Source organism: Lutra lutra, chromosome 7, assembly GCF_902655055.1.
Source record: "Lutra lutra chromosome 7, mLutLut1.2, whole genome shotgun sequence".
Taxonomy (NCBI): Eukaryota; Metazoa; Chordata; class Mammalia; order Carnivora; family Mustelidae; genus Lutra; species Lutra lutra.
Window position 1 is genome coordinate 105,274,865 of NC_062284.1, and position 27,240 is coordinate 105,302,104.

Here is a 27,240-nt window from a genome sequence, read left to right on the forward strand (position 1 = left end):
TTCATACGGACATCAATGTAACATATAAAAACCACACAAACAAAAGCACTGAGAATACAATAGATAATGGAAGGAACTTCTCGGGGAGCATAAAACAACCAACTGAAATTTAGTTCTTCCTCCAAAATATGTTTTTTTCTAAATTTTCATGTAAATAGTGTCATTCTAAAGCACCATATGTGCAGAACGAAACAAGCAGACACAGCTGGCTCCCGGCCAGAGCAGATGGAAGGAAACCAATAAAGCAGTCAAGCATCAAGCTGAAGGGCTCGCATGCACACGCGCGCACGCGCGCGCGCACAGACTCTTGTCATCGGATGTTGATGAAGTACTCAGTTTCGCTGGGAAGCCCAGATGATAGGTGGCACAAATGAAATTATGAACAACTTTATAAACACTGACAAGGTGGATGTCTTCTCGTTGCTCAGTTAAAATATGGAAGGACATTAATGGGCACTGGCACACACACAAATCATATCACACTTCCTAATTCCATGGCTACTTCTTGCGTAGACAGCTTTCAGAACTATACCCAAATTTCCACACCACATGCTTTGCTATAACCTCCCAGAGACTGCCAGGATTCATGAAACCACTTTTAAAAGGCGTCCTGAGTGAGGGGTTGTCAGCCTGGCATATGGATCTGTGACTCTTGTACCGAGCCCAGAAATCCCACACTTTGTCATGCCTGCTAGGGGAGGACAGACCATCAACTCCCTGCTGGGCAACTTGCTGGTAGGACTCCTTCACGTTCCCTCTTCCCCAGGTAACATACCATCTGTTTTTAGTATCTAATGTAGGCAGGTCAGCTGAACTCCTCCCGGGAAATGGCACTGGGAATGGCACAGAATGAAATAGAACATATGTGTTAAGAGGAAAAAGGAGCTTTGGAATGCCCTGCTCCTCACCTCACACATTAAAATACATTGTAGCTGACTAGCCAGCTATTGTTTTCATGCAACACACTTAACCTCTTTGATTTCAGTTTTCTACTCCGCAAAATGATAGAACTGCAACTCTCAGGCACCTTCCAATTTAAACACTCTATGACAAGTAGCTGTGTAGTATTCCAAGTCCATAAAACTTACGTAAAGCTATCTGGGAAGAAGAGTCAATGACAAAAAGGCATTTAAAATTCACAGAAAAGACCAATTCCCTTATAAAATGGAATCCAACAGAGGAAAAAAATCTTAGCCCTAAACATAACTTATTAAACAATACTGTGGTAAGTAGAATTATTGACCACTCTCCTATAGTGTAGTATACATCCTTGCCATATGCTGACAGTGTATGGACTGTACTTCTCTACCCCTTGACCTTGGACTTGGCCAGGTGACTCACTTTTTTTCAATGGGATATTAGTGAAAATAATACAGAGACTTAAAATGTGCCTGTACATTGTGGTTGCCCTCATGAGCATCTGCCATTGCCATTGGGAAAACATACCACGGGAGTCACTGCCATTCAGTCTGAACCCCAGAAGAGACTCATGGAACAGTCCTAAATCAGGCCTACAGCCTGGAGTCCAAGTGAACTTCACAGACCCACAGGCAAGGATAAAAGTACTTTTGTTGTAAACCGCTGAGATTTTGAGGCTATTACATAGCATGATTCCAAGAAAAGCTGACTGATCAGCCCTGCAAAGAAATAACATAGGGCATATGAAGGAAATGGTTAGAGAACATGAGAAGTTAAACACCCATCTATATGGGTTCTATATACATATCTATCGAGATTCTCTATCATAGAACTTACGATGATGTGTACTCAATGTGTTCACAAGTGTCTCGAGATGACCGTGATGTCAGTTGAAAGCAGTACACAAATTACAACAGGCTCCTCTATACTCAATTTAAAGCAAACATAATGAAGAGTCATAAATGGTCAGCTTGAAAACAGAATTGGATCTTTATTGGGAAAGTGGTAAATTATGGAAAAATCTGAAAGTTCCTGAAACTTATTGGAATATTGGTTTTTACAAACTACCACATATAGTCTTTTTACATTGTATACAGTCTGGGGACACTGCAGACGTTTGCCACTGTAAGCCACACACCATTTTTTTTTCCTCTGCAAACAGAATTTCATTTTTTTTAATATTTAGAAATTCAGATATGATTGACATATAACAGCCTGGAAGTTTAAGGTGTACATGTTGGTTTGACACATTTACACATTACAATATGATTACCACCTAAGCATTAGCAAATGTTTCTATCATGTTACATAATTATCATTTCTTTTTTGTGGTGAGAACAATTAAGATCTAGTCTCTTAGCAACTTGGAAGTTTATAATATTGTATTATTGACTATAATCACTATGCTGTGCATTGAAGTCTCCAGACCTTACTCATCTTCCCTTTGCAAGTTCATATCCTTTGACCAATACCTCCCCAGTTTCCCCACCCTCACCACTCCCACCACCACCATTCTACTTTCTGTTTACAGAACTATGGCTTTTTTGGAGTCCACATATAAGTGATATTTTACAGTATTTGTCTTTCTCTAACATACCTCACTTAGCATAATGCCTTCAAGGTCCATCTATGTTGGTACAGATGGTAGGATTCCTTCTTTCTCATGGCTAAATTATAGTCATTCTATATAAATACACCACATCTTTACCCACTCATCCACTGACAGACACTTAGGTTGTCTCCACACTTAGCTATTGTAAATAATACTGTGATGAATATGATTATGCAGATATCTCTTCAAGATACTAATTTTTTTTTTTTTGACAGACAGAGATCATAAGTAGGCGGGCGGGGGGGAGGCAAGCTCCCTGCTGAGCAGAGAGCCCAATGCGGGACTCGATCCCAGGACCCCAAGATCATGACCCGAGCAGAAGGCAGAGGCTTTAACCCACTGAGCCACCCAGGTGCCCCAAGATACTAATTTTATATGTCTAGACTGGGACTGCTAGATCATATGATAGCTTTACTTTTAATTTTTAAGAAGCCACCATACTGTTTTCTATAATGGTTGTTTTCCATCTTCCTTTCCTATTTCCACTTTACATTTCCACCAACAATGCACAAGAGTTCCCATTTTTCCATATCCTTACCAACATTTATTATTTCTTGACTTTTTCATAATGCCCGCTCTAACAAGTATGAGATGGTATCTCATTGTGGTTTTGATTTACGTTTTCCTGATGACTAGCTATATTGGGAATCTTTTCATGAACATGTTGGCCATTTGTTCTTCTTTGGGAAAATGTCTATGCAGGTCCTTTTCCTGTTTTTAAATTGGATATATTTGTAGTGAAAAAACTGAGCCCTTTTCCTCTAAGATCAAGAAACAAGACAAGGATATGACTCTCACCACTTTAGCACAACATAATACTGGAAGTCCTAGCCACAGCAATCAGACAAGAAAAAGACATAAAAGGCATCCAAATTGGTATGAAAGAAATAAAACTTTCACAATTTGTAGATAACATAATACTATATGTAAAAAACCCTAAAGACTCCACCAAAATACTACTAGAACTGATAGATGAATCCAGCACGGTCATAGGATACAAAATCAATGTACAGAAATTCGTTTCATTTTTATATACTAATACTGAAGTAGCAAAAAAAAAAAAAGAAATTAAGAAAATAAACCCATTTTCAATTATATCAAAAATAATAAAATATGTAGGAATTAATCTAATCAAGCAGGTAAAAGACCTACTATGAAAACTATATAACATTATTGAAAGAAATTGACAATGACAGAAACCAATGAAAAGAAAGTCTATGGCCATGGATTGGAAGAACAAATATTGCTAAAATGTCCATACTACCCAAAGCAATCTATGAGATTTAATGCAATCTCTTTCAAAATAACAACAATACTTTTCACAGAACTAGAATAAACAATCCTAAAATGTGTATGGAACCACAAAAGATCTCAAATAACCAAAGCAATCTTGAAAAGGAAGAACAAAATTGGAGGTATCAGAATTCTGGTTATTATTAAGGAGGGCACATGTGGTGATGGGCACTGGGTGTTATATACAACTAATGAATCATTGAAAGTACATCAAAACTAATGATGTACTATATGCTGGCTAATTGAACATAATAAAAAATAAACAAATAATAGAAAGAAAGGAAGAAAGAAAGGAAGAAAGAAAGAAAGAAAGGAAGAAAGAAAGAAAATATATTATAAATCTATAGTAATCAAAACAGTATGGTACTGGCACAAAAATAGGTACACAGATGAATGGAAGAGAATAGAAAGTCCAGAAATAAAGCCACAATTATATGGTCAATTAATCTTCAACAAAGGAGGAAAGACTATGCAATGGGGAAAAGATAGCCTCTTCAACAAATAGTGTTGGGAAAACCAGACAGCTACATGCAAAAGAATGAAACGAGACCACTTTCTCATGCCATACACAAAAGCAAACACAAAATGGATTAAAGACTTAAATGTGAGACCTGAAACTGTAAAAATCCTAGAAGAGAGCATATGCAGTAATTTGTCTGACATTGGCTTATAAAAACATTTTTCTAGATATGTCTCCTGAGGCAAGGGGAAAAAATGCAAAAAGCAGCTATTGGGACTACATCAAAATAGAGAGCTTCTTTCTGCACAGCAGAAGTGACAATCAATAACCCAATAAAGACAACCTACTGAATGGGAGAAGATATTTGCAAATGACATATCTGATAAAAGATTGGTATCCAAGATATATAAAGAACTTAACACAACTCACCACCAAAATAATAATAATAATAATCTAATTAAAATGGACAGAAGACATGAACAGACATTTCTCCAGAGAAAACATACAGATGACCAACAGACACATGAAAAGATGCTTAATATCACTAATCATCAGGGAAATGAAAATCAAAACCACAATCAGATATTACCTCATACCTCACACAGCTAAAATCAAAAACATAAGAAACAAGTGTTGGTGAGGATATGGAGAAAAAGGAACACTTGTGCACTGGTAGTAGAAATGCAAACTTTTACAGCCATTGTGAAAAAAGTAATGGAGAGTCCTCAAAAAATTTTAGTAGAATTACCATATAAACCAATAATTCCACTACTGAGCATTTATCCAAAGAATATGAAAACACTAATTCAAAAGTATATATGCACCCCTATGTTTATGGCTGCATTATTTACAATAGCCAAATTATGAAAGCTACCCAAGCAAGAGTCCATCAACAGATGGATAAAGAAGATGTGTATACACACACACACACACACACACACACACACACACACACACACACAGGAATATTACTCAGACATTAAAAATAATGAAATCTTGACATTTTCAACAACGTAGATGGATCTAGAGGACATAATGCTAAGTGAAATAAGTCCGTCAGAGACAGAAAAATACCATATGATTTCATTAATATGTGAAATTTAAGAAACAAAACAAATAAAGGAAAAAGAGACAAACCAAAAAACAGACTCTCAACTATGGAGAACAAATTGATGGATACCAGAGGAAAGGTGAGTGTGGGGATGGGTGAAATAGGTGAAGGGGATTAAGAGTATAGAGGAGAACATAGGCAGAAACCTCTTCGACATTGGCCACGGCAACTTCTTTCAAGACATGTCTCTGAAGGCAAAGGAAACAAAAGTGAAAATAAACTTTTGGGACTTCATCAAGATCAAAAGTTTCTCCACAGCAAAGGAAACAGTCAACAAAACAAAGAGGCAACCCACAGAATGGAAGAAGATATTCACAAATGACACTACAGACAAAGGGCTAATATCTAAGATCTATAAAGAACTCCTCAAACTCAACACTCAAAAAACAGATAATCACATTTAAAAATAGGCAGAAGACATGAACAGACACTTCTCTAAAGAAGACATAAAAATGGCTAACAGACACGTGAAAAAATGTTCATCATCATTAGCCATCACGGAGATTCAAATCAAAACCACATTGAGATACCACCTTATACCAGTTAGAATGGTCAAAATTAACAAGACTGTAAACAACAAGTGGTGGAGAGGATGCGGAGAAAGGGGAACCCTCTTACACTGTTGGTGGGAATGCAAGTTGGTGCAGCTGCTTTGGAAAACAGTGTGGAGATTCCTTAAGAAATTAAAAATAGAGTTACCCTATGACTCTGCAATTGCACTACTGGGTATTTGCCCCGAAGATACAGATGTAGTGAAAAGAAGGGCCATCTGTACTCCAATGTTCATAGCAGCAAAGGCCACAGTCGCCAAACTGTGGAAAGAGTCAAGATGCCCTTCAACAGATAAATGGATAAAAAAAGATGTGGTCCATAAATACAATGGAATATTACTCAGCCATCAGAAAGGATGAATACCCAACTTTTGTACCAACATGGACGGGACTGGAGGAGATTATGCTGAGTGAGATAAGTCAAGCAGAGTCAATTATCATATGGTTTCACTTACCTATGGAGCATAAGGAATAACATGGAGGATATTAGGAGAAGGAAAGGAAAAGTGAATTAGGGGAAATTGGAGGGAGAGACGAAGCATGAGAGACTGTGGACTCTGAGAAACAAACTGAGTTTTGGTGGGGAGGGAGGTAGGGGGATAGATCAGCCTGGTGGTTGGTATTAAGGAGGGTACATATTGCATGGAGCACTGGGTGTGATGCATAAACAATGAGTCTTGGAACACTGAAAGAAGAAAAGAAAAGGAAAAAAAGTACACTTATCATGATTAGCCCTGAGTAATGTATACAATTGTTGAATCACTATATCATACACCCGAAAGTAATATAACACTATATGTTAACTATACTGGAATTAAATTTTTTTAAAATAATAAAAAAATTTAAAAACAAATCAAATTGTTTTATTTTGTCTACTGAGTTGTATGAGTTCTTTATATATTAACCTTTTATCAGATATATGGTTTGCAAATATTTTCTCCCATTCTATAGTTTGCCTTTTCAATTTATTCGTTGTTTCCTTTGCTGGGCAGAACTTCTTAAATAGAGTCCCACTTGTCTATTTTAGTTTTTGTTGCCTGAAGCACACACTTTCTTAAGAGACAATGTTTGAATTTTTCCTAGGATCTAGAAGCTACTGAATTTGGACAAATTGACTTATAGAGAAATGCATACATGTCTGTCTCATAATTAAATAATATAATTACCATGTTGCATCTTTTTTTTATGCTGCTCTGTCTATTGGAGCCAGAAATCTTGCTCAAGCAACTTTATGATTTCTATAGTAAATGCACCCAAGTCTTTGTTTTGTTTAACAGCTTCAGCGGAGGGGACTAGAGAATAAACTAGTCAGAGAGGATAAACTCCCAAAACTCAATTTCAGAGCACCAGTCACAGTAATAAGAATGGAGTAACTGTTATTTTATACCACTTGGTAATAGATTATGCAGCTACTGAAAACAAGGTTTGTGAAAAAATTGTGATAATCTATAAATTAATTGTGATATAATTTTAAAATGAAAAAAAGCAGCATACATAATAGTATCAATAGTAGGATCACAACCATGTAAAAAAAAATGTGCACCAATGTCCACAATAGCCAAACTATGGAAAGAACCTAGATGTCCATCAACAGATGAATGGATAAAGAATATGAGGTATAGATATACAACGGAATACTATGCAGCCATCAAAAGAAATGAAATATTGCCATTTGTGATGACATGGATGGAACTAGATGGTATTATGCTTAGTGAAATAATTCAATCAGAGAAAGACAATTATCATAGGATCTCCATGATATGAGGAAGTTGAGAGGCAACGTGGGAGTTTGGGGGGTAGGAAAAGAATAAATTAAACAAGATGGGATTAGGAGGGAGACAAACCATAAGAGACTCTTAATCTCACAAAACAAACTGAGAGTTCCCGGGGGAGGGAGGTAGAGAGAGGGTGGTGGGGTTATGGACACTGGGGAAGGTATGTGGTGTGGTGAGTGCTGTGAAGTGTGTAAACCTGGCTATTCACAGACCTGTATCCCTGGGGCTAATAATACTTTATAAGTTAATAAAAAAAAAAAAAGTGCACCAGAAAACCAGATTTGGAATGTTCACAAAATTGTTAACACATTGTCTTTGAGTGATAGAGCATTTGAGGGTTTATATTTTTTCTATTTTTCTGCATTCTCTGTATTTTCCAAATTGAATATGCATTATTCAAAATATCTTTTGAAATTACTCTTCCTAAATTACAGCTTTATTCTTTCAAGATGTAGTTTTTCCTCTTTGGTATACCCTGTTCATTCTTCTTCCACATCCTTACCAAAAAGGGGGAAATGCAAATTAACCTTGAAATAAAAGTTTATGTATTTATATCTGTTCCTCAAAAGTTTTGTTGATTATGAAGAACACCAATGTTTGGTCCCACAGCTAAAATTTCAGGGGCAGTTTTTTTTTTAAGCAAAATATTAACCAGAAAAATGAAATAATATACTCTCTACAGAAGAGTTGGCAGTGACTTACAGCATGGTCATTAAAAATTAAGATGTCATCTCATTACTGCAAGACTAGGGAAACTTTGACATTACACAGGAAATGAAAATATCGTGTCCCCAAAACACAGCAATCATGTCTTCAAATTTGTCATTATTTCAACAGAATGGACAGGCTTGACTCAAAAGTTATATTTAAATAAATTATAGATATTTTATTCTCAAAAAGAATAAAGAATCAGCATATTCTTCATTCCAGAGAGCTTCAAAGACTATTTAATAGAATATCATGATCTCTATTTCCTCAAAGACCAGTAGAAACTAGAAATGTGAACTAAGTTTCATAAGGCCACACAGAGTAAAATATGACAGTGTGATACTTCCTGATTTATGAATCTTTCCTGAGTGTGTCATTAGAATCTTGAAAATATATGTTACCACTGGGCTATATGTGAGAAGAGATTTTTTTAAGCAAAATTCCCATGTTGCAAAAGTAATTTTGTATAAAGCAATATTTAGTGTTTTCATTTCTAAAGCAAAAATTAAAAAAAAAAAAACTACTTCCCACTTGGCTTTGTGGGAAATTGCTACTAATAACTATTGTTAAACAGTTTGCAAAAATATGACATGCTATTTCATTGCCTGATAATAAGCTCAGCAGAACAAAGCATAAATAACCAGCTCTATGCTATTGTTTTTCAGCTTCAGAAAATTACACATGCTTTTACTAGTTGATAATTTTGTGCACTTAAAATCTAGAAACGTTCATTAAAAATTAATAGTCTTGCGTCATAAATAATATAAGCATATCTTTAAAAGATATGGAAGGCAGATTATTGGCACTTTGTAACATTAACAAGGAAAGACTACTATGTCACCCTTCAAAGATTTACCTGAGTTTTTAGGAAGGCTCAGGAACAATTGCAGGAGTTTGCTTACTGTGCAAATTCTCTTTGTAAGGGCCAAGAAACAGCAAAAATTACCTCCTGTCCCAACACATGCACACGCACTAGTTATGTCAAAGCGCGTAAGATCATCTGTTAATTGATTTTTTTAAAAGCAGGAACTCCAGGGGTGCCTGGGTGGATCAGTGGGTTAAGCCTCTGTCTTCGGCTTGGGTCATAATCTCAGAGTCCTGGGATCGAGCCCCACATCGGGCTCTCTGCTCAGTAGGGAGCCTGCTTCCCCCGCTCTCTCTCTCTGCTTGCCTCTCTGCCTACTTGTGATCTCTCTCTCTCTCTCTGTCAAATAAATAAATAAAATCTAAAAAAAAAAATTAAAAAAAGAAAAGCAGGAACTCCACCATGTATGTGTGTGTGTGTGTATATATTCTTCATAAAGGGAAAATACTTCCACTTGCTCCCAGTTGGCTGTGGTGGAGAAACAGAAGCCTCAACAGGATTAATGGAAGAATGAGCAACTAGTGGAAGAGACTCCAGTGAATGATGTCATGTGTGCTTATTAACTGATACTAGACAGAGCAGTGCGGACATTTTTAAGTCATAAGATTACAAAGGAGACCAAACAATAGAGCACCCTAACTGTGGGGGAGGGTGCTTTATTAGGAACAATTCGCCTCCATGAAAAAGAATTTTTCCTAAGCATGACCTCTGCCCTTCAGGAAGAGTGACAACTGGGATTGGTGAATTGGGGGCAAATACCCAGATCTCCTGTACTTTTCTTCCTCCACAGAATAAGAGTTCTCTCTGCTCTTCTGTGCCAGAGCCTGCCCTGGGCAGGGGTCCTCCTCTGTGGGACTTCTGACCAGCCAGGTGGCACCTAGGGTGGTAGGGCAGTTCTACCTAACCCCAGGTCTTCAGCCGTTAGTGACCCACATGTCCAGCACAGCCAAAGCCATCACCTTCCTTCTGGCTTCTGGCAGTGAACAAGAGAGAGTTGGTCCCTGTCTTTCTGCTGTTTTATATCTGAACTTTTTCAAAAACTTAGCCTGTTTGGCTATCAGTTTTAGGGTGGTTTGCTCTGATGGTACCATAGCAAATCATGACACAGGAAAGGTTTCTCACTCACTGCCAAATGATTTGTAAATACTCCAAGCCAGATCCACTGCGTGATATATAAGAAAGCCATCAATCATCACATGAGACAGTGAGTCCGCACTTGAACAATCTGTTTACCAACATCACAATTCTGACCACAACACATTATGGACTTGGGCTATTATTTATTAATGTTGCTTTTTTTTTTAAAGATTTTATTTATTTATTTGACAGAGAGAGATCACAAGTAGACAGAGAGGCAGGCAGAGAGAGAGAGAGAGGGAAGCAGGCTCCCTGCTGAGCAGAGAGCCCGATGCAGGACTTGATCCCAGGACCCTGAGATCATGACCTGAGCCGAAGGCAGCGGCTCAACCCACTGAGCCACCCAGGCGCCCAATGTTGCTTTTTTAAAGAGCAACATTTTTCTACTATAAATGATTATGCCAAAGGGAAACTACATTATCACTGTGAAAGGAAAATGAGTACCACTTGTCAAAGATTAACACCAAAAATGTACATAGCACTTACCATATGCCTGGCACCATTAGAAATGCTTTCACAAATATTAACTCTTGACTTCTCACAACAATCCTATGAGGTAGGTACTATCACTACTCTCACTGCTGTCATTGATAGATGAGAAAACCGAGGGATGGGGAGATTAGGACACCTGCTCAAAGCCAAGCAGCTAATGAGGGGCAGACTGGGATCTGCCCCAAGTGTCCTATATCATGTGTCCGGGCTCTAAAGTCAGCTCTGACAGTCCCCAAATATAGGAAGTAACCGTAAAAACAAAGGCAGTACAAAGAAAATCAATGTTCTCACTGTATAAAAATAAAAATGAAATGCAAAGCATAGTAACAATTGCTTAACAAAAATTCCCACCTGAAAATCTTATTTATCTTGCACAAGAGATAACTGTTAATAATCAGTTGATAATAAAATTTTAAATTTAAAAATAAAAATGAAATACAAAGAAAAATAGCCAGTTGATTTATAAAAATCCACTCTGGAAAATTCTGTTTTTCTCATGCAAGAAATAACTGTTGATGATAAGTCAATAATAGAAACTTCATTTAGAGTAGGTTCGTTTTAAGATTAATTAGAGTAAGATGCCCTGAAGGGAAAAAAGTGTTTTAATTCATTTTCCCTCATCTTTTGCTATGTCTTAAGCAGGAATCTATAGCGGCTAAACAGACCTGAATCACTTTGAGTTTATCTAATGGCATTTTTCCCCACCACATTCTTCAATGTACTTATCAGTAGTGATTCTTATCCTTCACTCATCTCTTTCCCCACAGGAATCTGCCTTCAAGTGATTTATGTGGTCAGTTCTTGGCTCTACTACTTCTGTTTCACCCAGGCAATAATACTGTATCTGTGAAGTTAGGGATTTGATGGGCTATTCTTTTCATAAGTTATGCATGAAGAGAGACAGCAGTAACTCTCCTCGACTCCACTCCTTTGCTTCCTGGTCTCACAATGACTACACATTTCCCAGCCTCCCTTGCAGTTAAGTGGGGTCACATGACTGGCTCTAGCCAATAAAGTGTGAGCAGAAGTGATTCATGGCACCTTCAGGGACCCTGAATGTCCTCTCCGTGTGTACTATGGCTGGAGAATGTAGCCTGGAGGACCTAGAGGAACCCAAAAGCCCAAAATAAGAGTCTGAGTCCTTGAACGACTGTGGAACACAGGAATGACTCTCACCAAAGCCCACATTGGACTATGATATGAGGTGAGAAATTGCCTTTTACTGTCTTAACTTACTTTGACTTTGAGATCATTGTGATAGCAGTTACTTTATTCTGATGAATATGATGCATTAAAACAAATATTAACTCCTACTATTTGAAAATTGTTTCTCCATGTATCCCTAAAGTGACCACCCTTTGGTAAACACCAGAGTAAGAGGCACAGTCCCTGCTGTGGTCAATCCATGGAAAATGTGCTTCCAGACACTGATGAAAATAATCAAAGGCTGCATCATATCATGTTCTAGCTAAGTGTGCTCTAAACTTACTGGGTTTTCTCTTTCTGCTAATCCTTCATTGTAACAGGCATATTGAATGAGTAAAACTCATGGGGTTTAATCACCAAAATTTGTTTTTTTTCTGACAAGCTCTTTAAACCAAGTTAGATCCTTCTCTTCACCCTGATTTTTATGGTCATACTTTGGTTTAAAAAAAGTAAAAAGAAAAGAAAGAAAAACCGACTGTCATATTAAATCACAACTGAGATCTCAATTCAGTATTTTGAAATAACTAATTGAATATAATAAGCAAAAGATCAATTGGCAAAGTTACTACCCTTTCCTTCCACTGGCCCTTCCCGACCCTGGGCCAGCAACCAGCTACTCCCCACCTTAGAGGAGGAAAGTCTGGTTAACATCTTCTGTGTTAAATTTGAAATTTTCCCCCACGTCCCACTGCTATTTCTGACCTGCATCCCATCCAGGGTTGAAGCTACAAGGGGGAAAAAGTAAAAGAGCAGGAGAACTTCTACTTGACAAGTCCTTTGGTCATATAGTGCTGTTTTTTCTGGTGTTGGTTTAGAGCTTATATATATATATATATATATATATATATATATATATATATATATTTTATTGTGGGTATTTTTATGGATTCTCTGAAGACTCTTTTCTGGGTCTCTCTGACTGAACTCCATTGACTCACTGATGTCTCTCACGTGGCTGCCCATTCCCAAACATCCTCAGCTTCTGCCCCTGACCCCTCACCTCCATATTTAAGTTACTTTGCCAATTTCTTTACTTGCTTATTGTCCATTCTGCTCTACACTCCCACCCCCATGCCACTAACCTGTCAGCTCCATGACCAAAGTACACCACACAGCCTTTTACTGTTGTGGTCTCCTTACCCTGAGACAATCTTCTCAGAATTGTTCCAGGCCGTTGGTTCAATGGCTAGTTCCTAGGATTCATATTCAGTCACAGGGCAGGGAGTTAGACACTGGCTCTCTTTACCCAGCCAGAGCACTCACCATCCCCATCTCTCTGGCACATTTGATTTCCCAGTTAGGCTGAGGAAAATGAGGCACACCAGCTGGCCAAGTCCTTCTACCCAGAAGGGTCATATGTGAAGCTCTCTGGGTAGCCAAGTGAGAGTACCCTTCTCAGATTTCTGGTGAGGGGCTAAGCACATCCCTACTTCTCTTGCTTAGTTAGGCAGAATCACAGTATAGCTTTCTCCTGAGAAACCCTCTCACAACACTGTTTTAATTTTGAATATCACTTATCTTTGACATAGGTGAAAGGCTTTCTGAATCATATAAGTGGTTTTCAGACTTCCCTTTCTAAATTCTGCATACAGTTTAATATTTCTTTTTGGAGTGGGAACTTCTATTGTTCTTGGTGCCTCTGCCAAAATTTCACAATCCTGTTCTCCTAGTTTAATTGAGGTCTTCCTTTGAGCACGCATTCCAGTTAATGTGTATCTCCAAGCTCCAGGTGTCCTATGTAACACATCTACACTTTGGTACAGCTTACCTAGTATTCACTACACATAGCAGTCTCTTGATTTGGAAGGTCAACAGTTATTCCATTTCCATTTCTTTAAGCATCCAATTTCATTTTCTTCCCACCATCTCCGTTGGGGACTTTGTCAGTCTAAGTTTCTATTTTTTCATATTCATAAGGTAGCATTCCAGCTGAAAGTGAAAGCTAAAGACCAATTCTTGAAGTGGTTCCTTTGCTTTTACTGAGAGTGTATGTCAAAGATCAAAAAAAACCCATCAAAATGTTCTAAGGATGCTTTTCTTCACACTCAACACAGAGGAGGAAGTTTCATTGTCCACCTCTAAGTTATCTTGCCAAGTTCTCTGTTTACTTGCTTATTGTCTGTTCTCTCCTCACTGCACCCCACCCTACTAACACATCCATCCCATGATAGCAGAATTTCCCCACCGGGCAGACTCCTGCTAACTCCCCAGTGCCAATGACTGTGACAGAAGAAGATGCCCTAAACAAGTGCTTCCCAAACTTCAGAGTCCCAAAAATCACCTGGGCATGATACTATATCAAATGTTCTTTGATGAAATAATAGTTAACTTTAACCAGTCAGCCTTGGGTGGGCCAAGGAGGCTGCTTTTCTAACAAATACCCAAGTAATAATGATGGTCTGCAGACAACCACACGTTGAGTAGCAAGGTGGAAAAATATATGTTGAATGAATTTTACTTTTCACATGACTATTTGTTATTTACAGTATTTTAGGTAGAATGATGGAGATCATGGGGCAAGGAGCCCTTCAGAATTGTCCCCTGCCACCACCACTGACTGCCCCCAATTTTAGCCTCTGCTCTCATTTTTCTTGTCATCAACATCTGATGTCTTTCACTCACATTCACATGAGCCCATCCTTCCTGCAACAAAGTCTGGGAGTGCTGACAGCTCTAAGAGTGTTCTTTGTCAGAGTCTGTTCATGGTCTAGGAAGGATTTCAGAGAATACCACGCAAAGGGGGCCAGACCTTAGCTTCGGGTGGATGGCTCTAAATTGCACAAGTCTCAGCAAGGCTCAAAGGAAAAGACTCAGCCCATAGGGCAGTGAAATCTACCCTTCAGACTACACACCTGGAAGGTGTGGCCCTATCTTGCTTTCTGACTCCTCTAAAGCAGATGGACGTTTTGCATAAATTTGCATAGTATACAGCGACTCTAATACTGTCAGGTGATAAACTAGCTTATTAAGAGGAACTTCTGTCCCAAAACCATTTGGGAGGCGATAAACCATTCAGAACTATTTCCACAGAAGCCTCCCGAGGGGAAAGCTGAGAGCAGGGTGGGGAGCCGAGGCCCTGGCTGAGCTGGAGGGAGGACCCAGTGCAGGCTGCGGGAGAATCTGGATTTACTGTGGAAGCAGCAGCCTCTCCTACTTCTCCCTTGAGTCGGGTAATTCTCCCTGTTTCCCACCAGACATCGGCACTGCAGTCTGGAAAGGGGAGGGAGGGTAGGGTAGCCGGAGCAGAGATTTCAGGGTGGGTTCACTTTCAGATTCTCTACTTACTATGAGCTAGGTGACTTGGCGCCAGTTACATAATCTCTGAGCCTGAATTGTCTCATCTTTAGAGTAAGGAGGAGAATAACAGTCTTGCGATGTCATTATGAGAATTAAATAGAATATATGCCGGGAGGCTCAATGTGATGCCAGCATTTAACAGGTACTGAACAAATCCCGCTCGCCCTTCAAGGACCACCACAGCCACAGGAAGCAGACCCTTCAGGCTTGTAAAGCACCTTAACCTTTTTTTTTAAAGATACTATTTAGTTTCTAATGCCTTTATTTTTTTTTTTATTTTATTTATTTATTTGAGAGAGAGTGCAAGCAAAGCAGAAGCAGACTCCCCACTGAGCAGGGAGCCTGATGTGGGGCTCAATCCCAGGACTCTGAGATCATGACTTGAGACGAAGGCAGCTGCTTAACCTGCTGAGCCACCCAGGCGCCCCTAAAGTGCCTTCACTTTTAAAGCATCTTCACAGCTCTTTACTCATTTTGCTTTTCTAGAAAAAAAAAGAGAGAGAGAGAGAGAAAAGGAAGATGTGAAGAAGAGAACTCTACAAAGAAGGAACTATGGAAGAAGCACAGGACATTGCAAAACAGAAATGAAAGCCTAAAGCTCCATGAGACATAGAGACGTGCCAGGTGGCAGTCAGAGGCTCTTACAAGGCAGATGGAGGTCAACTGACAGCAAGTTAAGTCTGCAGTAAATGCTCCAATTAAAATAATAGTAAGTCAAGCATCTGAATTTGTTGTGAATTTGACCTAGAAATTAATTTTGAGAAGAAAGAAGTCTTGCTATTCCAATCGCCTGCAAGTGGAGTCATAGTGGCACTTGGCCTTGCTAATCACTGATGTGTATTCCCTGGTGGGACCCTAAGAGATAGGACTGAACATGTTACCCTATTAAAACCTCCTAAATATAGCCTCTGTGGTGTAATGTTTGCTAGACCCTCTCACATGACAGGATCCGAAGCAAGTACAAATTGGCAGTACAGGGGGTATAGCTCAGTGGTAGAACATTTGACTGCAAATTTGCAGTACAGATAGAATTGGGGCCCAGCTGGAGCCCTAACTGTGTCCTTCCCCCTCCTTCTCCCTTTTGGGGTCTACCTACTCAGAGCCACGGGGCATCTTCCAAGATAGGTGAGTTACATAGAGATGGGTGAGGAAGAGAGCATCAGTGCCCCACCAGCTGGGCCCATCAGCATTGCCCCTTGGCCTTTGACTAAGTCCTTGGGAAGGGACAGCTTAGAGAAACAGCCACCAACAATACTCACACTGGCCACTGGCACCCAGTGGTCAAGTATGCTAACCCAATGGACTTGGGCTTAAATCCAGGTTCTGCCATTGTCCAAGTGTTATGATTATGAGGTAGGGCAAGTTCAGTAACCTCAGGTTCATCATCTATAAAATGGACACAGAAATGTAAGCATCTCTTAAGAGTCCCTCTCAGGCTTTGACAAGACCCATATAAAAACAATGCCTACAACTTTTCTCATGCCATTACAGAAAGTAACACGTGTACGCTGTAATCCTGTAACATAATGAAACTGCTTCATCCCAGAGGGAACAGCATCAGAGATCCTCAGACCACAGGTCCTTGCAGACCGTCTACTGAGGACTGAAGGGATAGCAATAACAACGGTGATAGCACCCTGTGTCTCACTTCCTATGAACTATGTGCTGTGCTAAGTGCTGTCCATGGAGAAACTCATTTGGTTCTCACAAAAATCTTATGAAATGAAAATATTATTAGAATCCTGACTTCACAGATGAGGCATGGAGAAGCTAAGTAATTTGCCTGAGATTACAGGGCCTGTGAGTGATAGGAGCAGGTCCAACCCAGGCAGTTAGGTCCGCAGTCTTGCCTTCTGCCATTAGGCAACACAACTTCTCGCAACCATGGCCCAACTCCAACCCAGACACGGCAGCACTGAAGTACCGCCCTTCTCACCATCCCTGGCATCAGGCGTCTGACAAACATTGGTATTTACAGAGCAGCTCAGTTGAGGGTCCAGATGCCCAAATTTTCTCTCAGTGGTTTCACAGAGCAGGGCAGTCCAGGGTGAGGGCCATGGTGCGGCTGGTTGAGGTGGGGATCGCAGAGAGACAGTCACAGCTGGACCAGCAACCAGCCACACCAGTAGGACGGGAAAAGGAAGACAGAACCAGTGAATTCCCCATGGTGGTGAATGCTCTGGGGTTGTAGTGCTCTCCAGTCAGTCATTGTGGGACACTCCGATGGGGGCTGGAGGTCCAGCATTAGCGTGTGGGGGAATTCAAGCCCTTCTGGTTTTTAACTGTCACAGTTACTCCCAGTCAGCCTGCCTGAGGAAGCCACAGGGCACAGCCGGAAACAGCTACTGAGCTTCAAACGTTCCTCTTGCTGATTATAAGTTACAAGTTCCTGAAAAGCAGAGAATATGCTTCTTATATTTTGATAGTCCCCACCGGTGGCCAGAGTCCTTTTTTCACATAGTAGGCCATCAATAAACGTGTAATGAAGTTACCCAAGTGTACTTAATAAAGATTTACTTCCTAGGGCTAGCTCTCAAAACAGTTACTTTCAACTTCATCATTTTCTTTGCAGAGGCAATGGCATAAGCCAACTACTCTGCTCTACGTAGAAATAAGAACAAGAAAACTCCTCATGGCAAAACTGAAGAGCCAAACCAAACTCTGAGCACGTTTATCACACAATGATTCTGTACAAAATTCTCTTTAGACACTAAGGCAGAGTCCTTCCTCTGTAGAGAACAGCGTATCTATCTGTCTATCTGTCTGCTCTTTGCAAACTCAATCTTGTTGTTTTCCCTAAGTAAAAAAAATTCATGGCTAACAGCCATAACCATTATTATTTTCATAATCATTTATGATCATAGTAATTTTTTCATAATCATTATTATTACTGTGATTTTTGCTAACACTTTACCAATTCTGAATTAAATCCAATTTTATTTGTTGCTATGACTCAGGGAAGAAAAGTGGCTGCAGTGGGTGCCATAACTCTTAAGTCAGTTGTTTTTAAATGTATAAAGGTGGCTTCAGGTCAGCTTAGAGGACTGGTTGTCATGTCCCAATGTCTGGACTCCTGGTGCAAGGCTAGACTACGGCCAGAATGTGATGGAGTGAACATAAATTAAATGAGACTGCACTTTCTTTCACAGAACCCCCAGAGATCTGTGTCATGGAAATTGAAAATCCCTCTTCTACAAAATAAATGCAATTTAGCAGTGCTTTGCCAGATGCCAACTTCTCAGTGATAGTTTAGAACAAGGGTCAACAAATTAGAGCTTGTGAGCCAAATCTAGCCCACCTCCTGTTTGCATAAGTAAAATTTCATTGAACACAGCCACACTCATTCATTTCTGTAGTGTCTATCACTGCTTTTGCCACACTGTAAGCGTAGAATAGACTGCTCTCAAAAGAGGCTGAATGACCGGCCTGCAAAGCCAAAAATATTTGCTATCTGTCCTCTATAGAAAAAGTCTGCCAACCCCTAATTCAGAATAGTACCTAGGGGCACAGACGCCAATATCTCATGACAATTTGGAATGACACCAAAATTCATTTCAATGATCCACAGCCCAACCTCCTAAGACATCGGAATGTAATTAGGGTACTAAGGGTTTTTTAAGCATTTGTATAGTTACTTCTTGAATCATCAACATGGTACCTCTCAGAGAAGCATAAAACTTTGCCATAATGTGGTAACGGGAGTGGAAGATACAGGTCCTGTCCTTTATATTGACAGTGGGCATCTCACTCATGTGCACAAAATCAAATACATGGTTCTTATTGCATTTCCTTCCCTATGTGAGTGTTTTACTTGTCTCTTTCATGACCTGGAACAAACTTGAAAACATAAGATTTGCCCATAAGACATAGAATTGAAAACTCCATCCCTCAATTCTTAAGATATGACCCTTCTTACTTCTACTTTTGAGGCCTGCCTAGCAGTGGCCGTCTTAACCTGGCCACCCACAAAAGGTGGAGAAGCTCCCAAAGGAGAGCTCTCTGGTACGGCAGCATTTGCCTAAGTGATGTGTGAAGAAGTAGAAGCCCCCAGACCCCACTCAGTACACCTTTTTCTTCCCTCACCTCGAATTCCCCCTAAGGATGACTACATCTCCCAGGATGTTTGACTAGCAGAGAACAGCGGTGTTCTCATCCTTTCCCACAATAATTTATTTTTCTTACACTCCTCCTCATGAGCACAAATAATGAAAGAGGAAAATTTAAGAAGTTAAAAAAAAAAAAAAAAAAGAGCAGGGTGAGATGCTAACATGTGGTAAAGGCCCAGGTAGTAGGAAAAGAAGAAAGAGACATGCAGGACAACCCCAATGGTAAAATTTATCCATCAAGAAGCAATAACAAGCCAGGATGTCAAAAGAGGTAAAAATTTGACAGTGCAGGGAATGCAGGACATTTCAGTTTTACCCACTGACCTTGTTCTTTCAAGGCCCATCTTATATGTATTCTCAGAAAGGATGTGTCTGAGGTTGTGTTTCACGTCCTTGTACTCCAGGGAAAATCCCAATGACAGTTGTGGATCTCTCCCTCAAGAGTTGTTCAGCCCCATGCACGCAGAATCGTATTTTCACAAACTTCAGAGTGCACTGTAATGTCCTTGTTTTACCTCTCATTAAATGGAACTAAATGGCTATACTGCAGAAGAGGCTATGGTCTACTGATAGTTACTGATTTGATTACAAAACCAAATCAAGACACTCAAAACACCAGCTCAGGATCCACCCCAACCAGCCATGCAGAAAATCAGTCTTCCTGTACTCTGCATTTCCACTCACCAGAAACCTAGCTCAGGGCCCACCTGATCTGGGATCCACCATTCCAACACCTGAACAAAACATCTGTTTACTAGCTCAAAAGCAGAAAACATGTAATAGCTTTTTATGTTTAGTCGATGTTCATTTCTTGCACTGATTTTATTGATAATAAAAAATACAGTAGGGTCTGCCTTATAGACATTGAGCCCTACATATTCATAGACTAGAAGGCAAAGCTGGAATAAGGATAAAAAGTAAGATGCCTAGGGCACAAATTTAAGGAGGCACTCACAAGTACAGAGTCAGCAATCTCTGAGCAATGGGGGATGGGAGTTTATGGATAAATGCTTCACCTTTCCATCCCTCAAGTATACGATTTGAGTTGCGTTCTTTAGGCTATGCAGAAGGATATTATGATTGTGTTCAGTTGCCCAAGCAGTAACCACTTGATAATAAACATTTACATTTGCCTTTCCCTCCTCCTCTGTTTCATTCTTTTGAAACTCTCACCCCAGCTCCATGGAGTCACCTCCCAACTACCATTGCCTAAATACAAGCCTATATCAGAGGCTCCACCTTCTGAGAAAACCCAACCTAGGAGAACTGATGTAGGATTTGCCATAGGAAGCAGTTGCTCACAATGGGATTCTGGAACTTGTGACTCGCCAGAGATCAGGATCACTACCATCAATAATACTTCCTTACAGCAAATGGAAATGAGGTTTTGGTGAAAAGTGAACAATTGGTTTCTGCACTTGAACTGGATAGAGGGAATGGGAATTACAAGGATCAGGAATTAGCTAGCTTTAGTTAGCTGCAACCATAGGGAATATTGTGTTGAAAATTAGGTTCAGGATTTATTACTGAAGATGTAGAGCTACAAGAGGTCTTTGATGTGTCTTCTACGTCTACAATATATCAGCAGCCTTGATAGGATAAGAGTGGGCCCCTGAGATCTGGATGTAGAAAGACCTGAGAATCTTCTAGTCCCTAGAATCTCTTGAATTCCACCACCATAGATTAAGCAGCACCATCTCTCTTTCTAGAGAACGGCCTCTTCTCACTTGGAGATCTGCGAAGACCTCATCAGAGGAAGATGCTTCATGCAATAAGGTTTGTCCACCTCAAAAGCTACTCCACTTCCTGTTTCTGCTTCCATATGAGGATGAACCACAGCCCAGGGAAGGAACACAGTCCCGGTTCTGGTAGGAAGAAGGATACATGATCATAGAATTTCAGGACCTGAGAGTGTGTGCTTTTAGGAACCTGCAGAATGGAGAATACATATGAGAATAGATCTTTAAGGCTTTGGGCTAGAAGACAAAATATAGGTGAGATAGGGAAGAATTTCTCCCATGATTTGGGAGCTTGATCTTCTGGCAAGAACACCTGAGACTGATGCAGAAATATGCCTAGAGTGGTGCCTTGAAGACTGAATATGATAATGGCCCACAGTAAATGAGGTAGAGCTCACAGACTTGTCCTAAAACAGTACTGAGGTGGGAGTCAGAAGACTTAAGAGGTGGGGATATTGAAATGAATTTAAGGTTAGAGAGCTCAGCCTTTGAATTTATACTCCAGAAAGGCCCACAGGCAGGATGCACAGGGGGAGACTCCCTGAGAAACTAGGCAGTGACTGTCCTCTGCAAGTTGAAGCTGACAGTAGGAGATACTGTCGTAGAACTGGGCTCTGACTTCAACATCAATATATTGTAGTGTTGATGGTATTTGGAGCTGGCAGAGGCCAAATAGTGGCACTTAATCATCAGATACAAGGTAGAAATGATTACCTTCATGGCATCAAGTCTGGAGTGGCCGTCAGGGGGCCTCATCCCCCATAACTAGAATACATGAGTGTGGAACCCATAGGTGGAAGTAGGATTTGTCCCTGTCACCACTGCTCTCAGTGTGGCCCCCTTACTGAATGTGTGCTTCTTCTTCCCTCTACAACTTTAGCATTTGCTGAAGAACCAGATATGCCAGGAGGTTCACAGAGAAGTGGAAACTTCTACCAGGGGATACAGTGTGAATCTGAAGCTATAACTCCAGTTCATCATATGGGCTTCTCAGTCCAGTAGACTAGTAGCCAAAGAAAGGATCACTTTGTCACAGTGAAGTTATTGACCCTGATTACAGTGAATGAAGACAGGATTGCTGTAAATAATAAGGGCAGACAAGAGAGTGTCTGGAAACTAGAGAATGGACAGTGGCATCCTATGTACCCTGCAATCATATTAACTGGAAATCTCAGCAACCATGACCCAACAGGTGTTAAAAATAAAAATATAAATAGACAAAGGCTCAGGCCTCAAAGGGATAAAGATCTGGATCATTGACCAGGCAAGCAACTTAGACCTGCTTAAATACTTTCTAAGCATGAATGAACTCCAGAATGGTTATAGAAGAGTATGATGATGAATATTAATTATAGCTTCAAGAACACTTGCAAAATGAAGACTGTAGTTTGTTCCCAAAACCCAGCTGTTTTATACCTTTCCTAAGATTGCAGCAATTTTGTTGATAACCTGATACCATTTTTACCAGAAATAAATGGCAAGCATTGCATTTAATGGTAAAATTTAAGAAATATTTCCTTTAAATTCAGTGTCAAGACAAGGATTCAGACTAAGACTGCTAGTTAATATACTGTAGACATCCTGGTCAATACATTAAGTCAAGAAAAAAAAACTGAGAGGCAGAACGGGAAAGAAAGAGATAAAATTGCCCTTTATTGTATATGATATGATTGTCAATATAGAAAATCTGTGAAATTAAAATTTTCATATATAATATAGAAAATAGTTACTAGAACTGATAAAAAGATTGGCCAACATATGAAATATAAGATCTACATTCTAAAATTAATAACATTCCTTTATACCCATAATATTGGATTAGAAGATAAAATTTAAAGTTTTCATTCACAGTGAAGAATATAAAGATATGTGATGTGGAGAAAAATACAAAATATTATAAGAACATTTAAAATATATGAATAAATAAAAAATAACATTTGAGGATTTGAGGATGAGGAGAATCTCCCAATCAATCCATACATCAAATGTAATTCCAATGGAAATGTCAGCAAAGTTATTCATGAAATTTGATAAGCTGATTCCATAATTTACATAGAAAAGCAGAAAGCTAACTACAAGCATAGACAATTTTGAATGAGATAGGAGAATCAATCTTATCAATAACAGTACTTCTTAGAAACAAAAAGAAATTAAGACTGTGTGGTATTGGCAAGGGGACTGGCAAATTGTCAAACAGAACAGAGGCCTCAGAAACAGACCCAGGCATATGTGAAAACCTGACAGCCAGGATACGTGAAACTACAAATAATTGGTAGAATAATGGATGAACACTTCAGTAATACTGGGACAACTGGTTATCCACACGGGAACAATAATAAATTGGAATGCCTATACAATAACATAAACAAGATTAATTCTAGGTATATTAAAGACATAGATGATAAAATATAAAAATTTTAGAAGAAAATATAGAATTTTTATTATATTTTCCCTAAGAAAAGTTTTCTAGAAAAAGATTACACACACAAATCATAACAGGAAAAAAGATTAGCATAGCATTCAACCTACAATGCAGACATCTTTCAGTATATGCTTATTATTACTAATTGATTACGTGCAACTTCACATCATCTGTGCCACTCTGTTCCAAGTAAATTAAGGAAATCAAGAGTAGGCTGAAGAGTTTTGAGGGCAGTGGTTAAGAGCAAAATGTGACACTGGATAAGTAAGAGGAAGATGGTATACTTTATGTGGAATCTGGAATTCTTCATAGCACAGGAAGCAAGCCACAAGGAAAAACAAATAATAAGCCGGTGCAGGGTATGTCCATCACCAATAATCAGAGGTGACAATAGCTACAGATAATTCAGTAATTAATGTTTTATTCTGAATTTCAATTAATTGTTCTACTCAAAGTATCCATAACACAGCAGCCTAAATGACCCCATATGTTTTTGCTTTTGAAAGTATTTGCCAAGTGAGTGTGAATAGAAAGGAGAGAAAACTTCTTTTTTGGTAACATGAAACTTCCTGAGTTTTAGATTATGAAATGAGTAAGCCTCTGAGAATGGTATTTTTAGTGTCTGATCTCATGAAAAGGCACAAGGATCGTCAATCTCAGAAATTTAAATTGATTGAAGTAATAAAAAATACTTGGCAAAAATGTAAATCTAAAGTAGAGAAAGGACTGAGATTTCCAATCATATAACCAACACCTTAAAAATGTGTGTTAATAAAAAGAGAATGCATCCTATCCCATAAATTTTATAAAACCCCTCATTCTTTAATGTGATGTAATTTTTTCAGCTTGACTTATTATATGAGTTATTTGTCCCATTCCATGTTTTGTATATTTCTTATTTCATGTTTTTAAGATTCAACTCACTCATGATCGCCATCGTTGCCTAATTTGTCATATACCTGGTTTGCTCCTTATAAAAACAAGTCAAAGACTAAAACAATGTCACTTCAGCCACAGTTTCAAAGTCACACATGCAACTTCTTCTCAGACTTTCAGATTTTTGTGCTAGCACACAAATTATACTAGAATCCAGACTCTAAAGCTGGCTCTTTTAGCAAATAATGGTTACAATTTAGTGTCAAAATTCACTTCACAGCTCAGTCTACCACTAGACAAAAGCAAATTTTTTTTTTAATTTTTTAAATTTTACTTTTTTTTTCAGTGTTCCAAGATTCATTGTTTATGCATCACACCCAGTGCTCCATGCAATACGTGCCCTCCTTAATACCCACCACCAGGCTCAACCATCCCCCCATTCCCCTCCCTTCCAAAACCCTCGGTTTGTTTCTCACAGTCCACAGTCTCTCATAGTTCGTCTCCCCCTCCGATTTCCCCCAATTCACTTTTCCTTTCCTTCTCCTAATATCCTCCATGTTATTCCTTATGGTCCACAAGTAAGTGAAACCATATGATAATTGACTTTCTCTGCTTGACTTATTTCACTCAGCATGAATGTCTGTTTTTTACTCTTTTGTTTAGGAAGCTATCCTTCACCCTGAGATTATAAAGTCACTTAAATTTTCTTCTAATGATTTTTTTTAATAAACATATAATATATTTTTATCCCCAGGGGTACAGGTCTGTGAATCTCCAGGTTTACACACTTCACAGCACTCACCATAGCACATACCCTCCCCAATGTCCATAACCCCACCCCCCTTCTCCCATCCCCCCTCCCCCCAGCAACCTTCATTTTGGACAAAAGCAAATTTTAAATAACCAATAGGTTCCTAATGGTGAGATGAAAGTTGTATTCGTGCACCATATTAACTGTACCAGCAGGTGATAAGGCATCACGAGAAGGGCAAAACTAAAGCAAGACATTAAGGGGCCTAGAGAAACAAACTCAGCAGGGAAGTTCACTTATTAACTTGTCCATTCGAGTAAAGTTCATCTGTGGACAACCACCAGCATCTCAAATATTATCAATTCTTTGTCTTCCCCCATGGTTGGGGAAGCCTGGTTAAACCAAATATTCTGGTCAACTACAATATTAAAAACATAAATTTACAGAAACAGATTTTCCAGTGAGCCTAAAGCCCGGTTCTGTTCTCAATATCCAGGGAGGTCCAGGAGACTGAACTCCATTTCACCAGGTGCTGAAATTATCACTCAGCAATAGCTTATTCTTAGCAAAAAAAAAAAAAAAAAGTTGTTGTTGCCGTGTGATAGAAGATTGATTTATTAGAACAAATTCCATGGCAAATCATATAAAATAACCATTTTCTGAAAGACATCCATAAGACCACCTGTGGACAAACATACTGAGCTTCATCCAAGAAACCAGACAAATAAGTTACTAATCCCAAATTGAAGATTGGAGTGGGGAGGTACCCAAGCTTGTGAATAAAAAAAACTGTACAGTGACTGCCAGTGGGGGATGTGATGGAGAAGGGTATCTTGGATGAAAGAGAAGGGTCACTGCTTATTTCTAGGGGACAAGCTAGAGGCAGCTGTGGGGGGAATGCAGGGTGGGTGCTGGACTAGGACAAATCAGGCTTGCAGGGTTGGGCTGGGTGGGGTCTTAAATACAGCCACATATCACAGTGGTGTTAATCTTGTTCCTGGATGTCCCGGCCCACCAATACCTCACGATAGCCGCAAGTGAGCCCTGCAAGTGTCACTGGTCCAGTGGATGGGCTGGGGGAAGGGACAGGAGCTGAAGGAGGAGCCCTGGTGTGATTACACGCATGTTGTGGGTGGAACCAGAACCAAGGCACCACCAGCTCAGCACAATGACCACCTCTCCTTTCGTGAAGGAGTCCCAGGCCTTGCCAGCATTCATGGCCAAGTTCATCCAGAGGTCTACATCCTCAGCCCAGCACCCCCACCCACTGGGTCTTTACACATTGCCAAGAAGATGCACCCTACAGGTGGGCCTGGCAAGGGCCAGGCAAACAGCCTGGTGATTTGGGGTCACAGCCGTGATGAAGACCCAGGGACAGTATCCAGCCACCTGGTAAGCAGACTGGCCAGACTCCATCAGAGTCATCTACAACAGTGACAATGTGGACCTGGTGAGGAGGCCAGCTTACAGAAACCCCAGAACAGTTGGGAGAAACTGGGACCAAGACCTGGACAGGGGTGAGGAAAGTGACTACCCCCTACCCCACCCATTGCGAATATAAGGAGGAGTTCACACTTAGACACCCACCGGGGTTTTGTACACCACTGAGAGCAAGTGCCTCCTTAAATTTTGTGCCCTAGTCCCTTCATTCTCCTTGCCTTAGTGCTAGCCTGAGCCAAGAAGGAAACAAAACCTAAGAGTAGACCAGTGACCTCAGGCCATGCTGATCCTTCTCTAACTGCCAAAGTCCTCATGGGAAACTTGGGGATCTGGAAGGCTTTCACCGCTCTCTGGGAGCGTGCTGCATTGTCTGATTTGCATGGTTACCTGCCTCGATGTAAACATCTGTGTCCTTTGCAGTTAAATAATTTTTACATTCTTTAACTGTGTCTCTTGGCACTTTTCCATCAATTACATCACT

General features: G+C 39.7%; 1 protein-coding gene and 1 long non-coding RNA gene across 7 annotated transcripts in view; one reads left to right on the forward strand and one right to left on the reverse strand.

Annotated features, from left to right (window-relative positions):
- SLC35F4 (solute carrier family 35 member F4) overlaps positions 1–27,240 on the reverse strand; it is a 232,213-nt gene that overhangs the window by 153,484 nt on the left and 51,489 nt on the right. The gene's annotated exons all lie outside the window — the stretch shown is intronic.
- LOC125105528 (uncharacterized) lies at positions 11,966–16,311 on the forward strand. The gene is made up of 3 exons (XR_007128927.1): positions 11,966–12,126; positions 12,763–12,766; positions 15,912–16,311. It is a non-coding gene; the product is annotated as an uncharacterized LOC125105528 (long non-coding RNA).